The sequence below is a fragment of the Siphateles boraxobius genome, unplaced genomic scaffold, assembly GCF_051911475.1.
Source record: "Siphateles boraxobius isolate OS27281-9 unplaced genomic scaffold, OSU_SipBor_1 118, whole genome shotgun sequence".
NCBI lineage: Eukaryota > Metazoa > Chordata > Actinopteri > Cypriniformes > Leuciscidae > Siphateles > Siphateles boraxobius.
The window spans coordinates 2,780,672-2,788,097 of NW_027508720.1; positions in this window are offsets into that span (position 1 = coordinate 2,780,672).

A 7,426-nucleotide genomic window follows, 5' to 3' on the forward strand; every position below is an offset into this window, starting at 1 on the left:
TTTTAATGCTTCCCAGAGAACTACTGAAAAAGTTTATTAACAATCTAGTAACTACTATTAACTAAAAAGAAACTCTGATTAACAAATTAGGAAGTAATAGTGCACAGATGAAGGTCATACTTCATACTTTTATGTGAATTACTAATTATTTGGATCCGTATTCTAAAGTGAAGATCATGGGAACTAACTAGTAATGACTCAAGTGTTACTACATGATCTAGTCATGATTTGTGCAACCAAACACAAAAGTCACTTCAAGTGTTTGAGATTTTTGGTGAACTTTAGTATACTTTTAGAAAATTTCTTTAGAAGTATAGTAACACTTGAGTCATTACTAGTTAGTTACCATGATCTTCACTTTAGAATACGGATCCAAATAATTAGTAATTTCCATAGAACTATGTAGTAACACTTGAGTCATTACTAGTTTGTTCCCATGATTAATGAAAAGCCAATAAAGTGTAGAATCTTCTCACTCACAAGACACACACACACACACACACACACACACACACACACACACACACACACACATATATATGTATATATATGTATATCTTTATATATATGTGTGTGTGTGTGTGTGTGTGTGTGTGTGTATATATATATATATATATATATATATATATATATATATATATATGCTAGGAGACATACATAAAAACAAATTTTTTTGTGAGGTAAGTTAAATAATAAATTCAATCTATATGGTACTTGGATGGCTGATGACTCAATATGTTCCAGTCGTCACCGTGACTCTAGTGATTCAATGCCAGTCCAAAGGAATGCCAGAAAATTGGCCACAGGCAAGTAAGGTCCAGAGTCCCGACAACTGCATTTAAAAATCCATTTCTTTAAAATTATTCAGTTGATAAATAAACAGCATAGGCCAATTATTAACAGCTTACATGTTGATAAATTAAACAACCTTGTGTATTCGTTTACGGTAGCAGTTCAAATGTTAATGTAGTGCTAGTCATTTATCCTGCATTGGTTATTGATTAGTTTTGTATGAATTATGAAAATTTTCAGTACTTCTCTGGGAAGCATAAAAGAATATAGTAGTTATTGAAGTACCACTTTCATCTGTGCACTATTACTTCCTAATTCGTTAATCAGAGTTTCTTTTTAGTTAATAGTAGTTACTAGATTGTTAATAAACTTTTTCAGTAGTTCTCTGGGAAGCATAAAAAAAATTGTAGTTATTGATTAGTTAATAGTGAACTACCACTTTCATCTGTGCGCTATTACTTACTACTTCGTTAATCAGAGTTTCTTGTTAGTTAATAATAGTTACTAGATTGTTAATTTTGTGTTACTCATTGGTTCTTGTGCAGTTATTCATTAACGAAGGAACCGTATTCTAAAGTGTTACCATAATTCTTATAGACACAACTAACCTGATGTTCTTTATATTTTTTTGTGAATTTTAAACTGTAAACGCAATTTTAACCAAAAAAAAATGCAATTAGATTTTTTTCCCCAAGTTGTGCAACCCTAGTTGCTCCTGTTAACAGCATGTTCACAATTGTTGTTGTTTTTTTACAGGGAATAGATGCTATTGATGAGTCCTGCTGACTCAAACTTTCACATGAGTCTCTTCAAATCGTTTATCTTTTAGAGTGCTGTACCAACATCAGCAAGCTGTTCACAAAGGGCATTGTTATGAGGTTGAACTCAATCGCAGACAGTAAATAATTAACACAGGGTTTATCAACGACAAAAACAAAACCCACGAGGGGGCAAAACAAGACAGGATAGACAACACTAGACTAAGACTCAGATGATAAACTAACAACTAAGACAGGACGAAACACTTCTTTCAGGACAAGACTTTCAACAGGTTACTCACTGGTTGATTCACACAATGTATCACAATGAACCGGCACAGGACAGCAAACACAAGGGGATTAAAAAGGGACAAACTAATAATAGCAGCAGGTGACACTGGTAAAGCAATAATGACAAAACGAGGATAACAAGGTGGCGGGGCAAGGAAACGAGACAACACAAGCACATGGCCCGAAGAGCCACGCGCTTGCACACTAAACATGAGTCTATTATGATCCTACCCTAAGACAAGAGAAGTATTAAAGACACAAGGGCAGAATCATAACAGAACCCCCGCCTTAAGGAGCGGCTTCCAGACATTCCTAAAAGGGAAACTAAGCACAAGACAAGACAGACTGAGAAAAAGACAAAAACCAACAAAACATGGCGAACATTAATAACGGCATACATGAATAAACTATAACAGGGTTAGGATGGTGGAGGAAACACAGAGTTCATAGCAGGTGTACCAAAGTTCGTGAGGGATGGTTCAGGGTGGGTCGACGTGCAAGGGATCTTTGGTCCATGGGATGAGGACTGGGGACGAGGACTCTGGGCGGGCTTGGAGGGAGACACACAAGGAGAAGACTTAGAAGAAGTCCAGGGTTTTGCAGAGACAGGGACGAATGGGGAAACAGTCTGGGGACTAGTGGTGACAAGGGAGACCGGGAAAACAGACTGGGATACTGCATTAGTGGCAGCAGCAACAGACTCAGACACAGAGGAAACAGAGGAAGACGAAACAGGACTCCTGACGGGGGACAAGGCAGGCGAAGGCGCAGGACCCAAGACAGGGGGTGAAACAGATGATTGTGGAGCTGGAACATGGACAGAGGTCTCAGAAGACGATCCGGAATCGACGCTTCTCACTTCAAATTCAGTTGAGGCGTCAAAGGCAGCAGACTGGGGATCAGTGCCTTTGGCAGCCTGCCTGGGATCAGCATTTACGGCAGCTGGCTTGGGACCAGCGCTCACTGCGGTTGGACTGCGATCATGACTCTCTGCAGTAGACTTGAGATCGTCTCTCTCCGGAGCATTTGGAACAGGGACCGGGGACAGAACTGACTGGGACATCGAGAATTCTGGCAAGACGGGATAAATATTCGGACAGGGTTCTAGCAGCGATGATGACTGGCATCTCCTGACGAGCTGATACGGACTGTATCACAGCCTTTGCAGCGGAATAGGCCGCTGCTTTCCCCTCAGCAGACATGACTGAAGACTCAGAGACGACATTCACAGTACAAGTCTCTGGAATGGATCTCCCCAACGCCGACTGGGAAACAGCGCTTTCTGCAGCAGGTTGTAGAACTATGTCTCCTGTTGCAAAGACCGGAACCATGCTTACAGCAGCGGGGCCAGGAACAGCGCTTTTGACTTCAGCGGCGGGTTGGAGAGCAATAGCGGACTCAGGAGGAGGTAGAGACGGAGAACCAAAAGCTCCCCTCCTCCTCTTCTTCTTCTTCTTCTTCCTGGGTCGCGGAGCGGAGACGGTAGCCAGACTGATGACCAGAAAGGAATGTGAAGCAGGAACCGTTACAGGAACTGGGGAGCTCACCGCATACGAGAAGGACTCCGGGCAGGAAGACTCTGAAGCTGACTACCACGACGGGTGCCTTTCACGCTTACCATGAAGATTGATGGACGTGGAAGGTGTCTCAGGAGTCGCGGCTGGACTGGGTTGGTCCCCATGTGTAGCGACGGCTAGCAGACAACCCTCAGGGATCACAGGAAGTGTAGCGGGAGAAGACTTTGTAGTACCCTGCAGCTCCCGCCGAGACAGACTGTCCACCATACTGTGGAACGGGCGGCTGACCAGTCTTTCTCGTTCAGCGAGAGGGGGAGGGACGTTGAGACCTGCAATGAGGTAGCTATTGACCAGGACGTCCGGCAATAAAAACCTCCTTTCTTCCACAACCTGGGCGTACAGGGAAAGGAAGCTTGTCTTCCCTGGTGTCGATGATGACTGACTGCCACGATTGTTCGAGGTCTGACGGCTGCAGAGTAGGCAAAACAGGCTCGCTGTCTGCTGGGTTCCTTGTTGGCCGGTTCATTCTGTTATGAGGTTGAAGGATGAACTCAATCACAGACCGTAAATAATTAACACAGGGTTTATTAATGACAAAAACAGAAAAACAAAACCCACTAGGGGGCAAAACAAGACAGGATAGACAACACTAGACTGGTTTAATCCGGATAAAATTGATCCGGATTTAGTAATCGATCCGTGCGATCCGTGATCACGTAATCCAGCTTACTTTTGAGCCAGTTTTTCAAAGCAACATCGGATTGGATCAATCTGATCCGGATAGGAACTTTTCAGGATCACCAAATCTGGATAACCAGTGCTCAAACAGGGCAGGAAATCACAATGTAGAACTATAGATATGTAAAGAGCAACAAGTAGAATAGCCAGTGTGGGGTCAATATAAGTTTATTTTTATTTTAAATGAAAACACACACATTTAAAAAAAAAAAACTAAAAACAAGAAAAACCCCACCCCATTCTCCTCCAGTAGTCCGCTCATCTGAGACATACAACACAAACACTGTACATTGAGGATATTTATAACAAGTTTCAAATATAGATGTATTGAATAAAAAAAAGACTTAATGTCAAATACTCCACAATAATTTCAGACTTCCTCATCTGATGTGGAGAGACCAACTTGTCTGAGTGTAGCCTTTAGGAGGCGGATCTCAAGTCTGGCCTTGGTTTGCTGCAGTTTGGTCAGAGTCAGTTATTCCTCTGCCAGAAAGAGCAAACAGGACGTGCAACAAGGGACGCAATAGTTAGACACTATTTCTGATTTGGATTTGTTTTGGATTTCAAAAATTAGTGATTGTCATTCTTTGCATTTTTTTTTTGGTTATTCTGTAATCATTGCATGCATCAATAATAAATATTCTAAAAACAAAAATATTTTCGATTGTGATGAATATATATATCAATTAGTGACAGAATAAAATGTATTGTTTTTGGTCAATTTTTACAGCTGTTTGGGGGATTATTTTATGAGGCCAAACTCTTTCTACTTTGCTGTATGCCTATACTATAAGGGTGAATATGTTAAAGGGTAACTAAACCCTAAACCAACTTTTTTTAGTTAATGATCTGTGAGAATGGGGGTTTATTAGTACTGTTCATTGATTCCAGTAACTTTTTTGACATTTGTGTATAAAGTGTTTTAATTCTACAATATATGGTGTAAAAACGTCTGAGTGCTGCCCTCTTGAGGTTGAACGGTGGCTACTGCAGTTGAATTTTCCTATTGGATGTTTGGGGTGGTTTGTGACGTAAGGGGTTGTTGGTGAGGTAGGCAAGTTCCATACAGACAGATGCATCTCAGGTGCACGCCCCCCTCCGCTGGGCTCTGCCCACTTTTCCAGCATTTTTCAAATATTGCCAGTGGGTGGAGTCAGGCTCTGACCAGGGGTTTAGTTACCCTTTAAAGCCTACCTAATCACTGTAGCCTGACGGATGAACAAATAAAATCAAAACCTTATGAGTAAATAGGATATCTTGTAAAATACTGCCTAATCCAAATATAGTATTATTTGTGACATTTTAAAATTTTTCATTACATTTTGGGCATGAAATCCACGCTGAATCCACCCTTCTGATGGGATCAGTTTAATTCAGATTTTTTGGATCAATGTGATCCAAATCCTACAAAAAAGTTCTGAAAAACCCGAACTAAAGGTTTGATCCGGATCAAAACCAAGATTGGATTACGTGATCTAATAAGATTATGTAATCCGTTTTTTCTTTTGAAAAACCCATTTTCAAGATTTGATCCAGTCCGTTATCCAAAATCCTAGTGGATTACTTTTTAAAAACCGGGCCAAGGGGATTAAAAAGGGAGAAACTAATAATGGCAGCAGGTTACATTGGTAAAGCAATAATGACAAAACAAGGATAACAAGGGGGCGGGGCAAGGAAACGAGACAACACAAGCACATGGCCCGAAGAGCCACGCGCTTGCACACTAAGGCCATGTCCACACGGACAAGGGTATTTTTATAACCGGAGTTTTTCCTACAGCGTTTTTAAAAAAAATCCCGTCCACACATGCTCGGTCTCCGTCTACATGAAAACGTAAAAACACGCAATAAAGCGCGGTCAAGAGCATGCCACGCCAACAGGCGGTGATATAAACCTTAACCCTAAAGCCACGTTGGCCAATCAGAAGCGCAAATCTGATGTCAAACACAGCTGATAACGGCGCACACTCTGACGTCGCAAGGCAAAAACCCCGGTTTCACTGTCTACACGACAACACTGTAACCGGCGTTTCTGAAAATCCTCACCCTGGCAGGGGTTTTCAAAAATGTTCGGTTTCAGTGCGTTTTCGTGTGGACGAACGGCCGAACCGCGTAAAAAAAGTCATGGTTATAAAAATACCTGTGTCCGTGTGGACAGGGCCTAAACATGAGTCTCTTATGATCCTACCCTAAGACAAGAGAAGTATTAAAGACACAAGGGCAGAATCATAACAGGCATTTCATGTCTAAGTTTGTAGTAACCTCTGCCTTAATACTTAAATTGAACCCTATTAAACATCATATAAACTTTAAAATATTGCTGATTACTTACAAAGCACTAAATGGTTTACAGTTGGTACTCAACCAGAATAATACTTTTACCATTTAGGGTGTATTTGCTGCCTTTTACCGCTAAGAGGCACTACACTCATAGACTTTGAAAAGTGTCCATTTATTCTCTCTATTGCGTAATCTGCTCATTCAGAGCGGTTGAAAGCTGGTAGCAGATGAATTCAAGTGAAACGTAGTTAAAATAATTCATAATCCCAATACTGAAATTACTGAAATTTAATTGAATAAATAATGAAAACATTTCAACATAAAACATTGCAATAGAAACATATTAGGCTACATCAATGAGGGTTTGGAAGAGCATAAGACGTTAATTTAACAGTGTTCAGATGGTAGTTCTGTGGGCAACGCAACAACATGAGCCTCAAGGAGCTTCAAGCGACCCGAGATCGAATCTCATTGTCGCATACCTGATGTTGGCCGACAGTGTTTATTTACTGTTCTTGTTGCTTAAATAGGTAACTGTTTATTAGTGAGATTATTAACTGTTTATTTATTTTAAGTCAAGAGTTTTGTTTAATTATCAATGGCACATTAAAACATTCCTGTAGAGCCGCTGCACAGACGACAAAACTGATGAAGGAAGATTGTCAGCCAATTGCCTCAGAAAATGAAAATGAAGAAGCTTGGCTTTAGTCTGTGTAATGTAAAAGAAAACTAAAATTACTTAAGTTTGAAACCAAGTTCGAACATTTCAAGGTTTAAATAAAGTGTCGGGGAAAACAGGGTTACATCGAGTTTAGAGTTTATTTCCTTTGCGATGCAAAATAAACAAAGAATCTTATTCTTGCAACATTTTAAATGTGTATTGCCAAAGAAATTGCAGCTAAATTAAACAATTAAAACAGTACAAAACGAAAATAGTCCAAAGCAACATAAATTTTAAAAATGCGTTTTTCTTTGCCTCTCTTGCGCTGGATCTCTTTTTAGCAAGTTTATTAAGTCTCCCTCACTGTGGGGGCGCCGTTTGTAAAGCAGC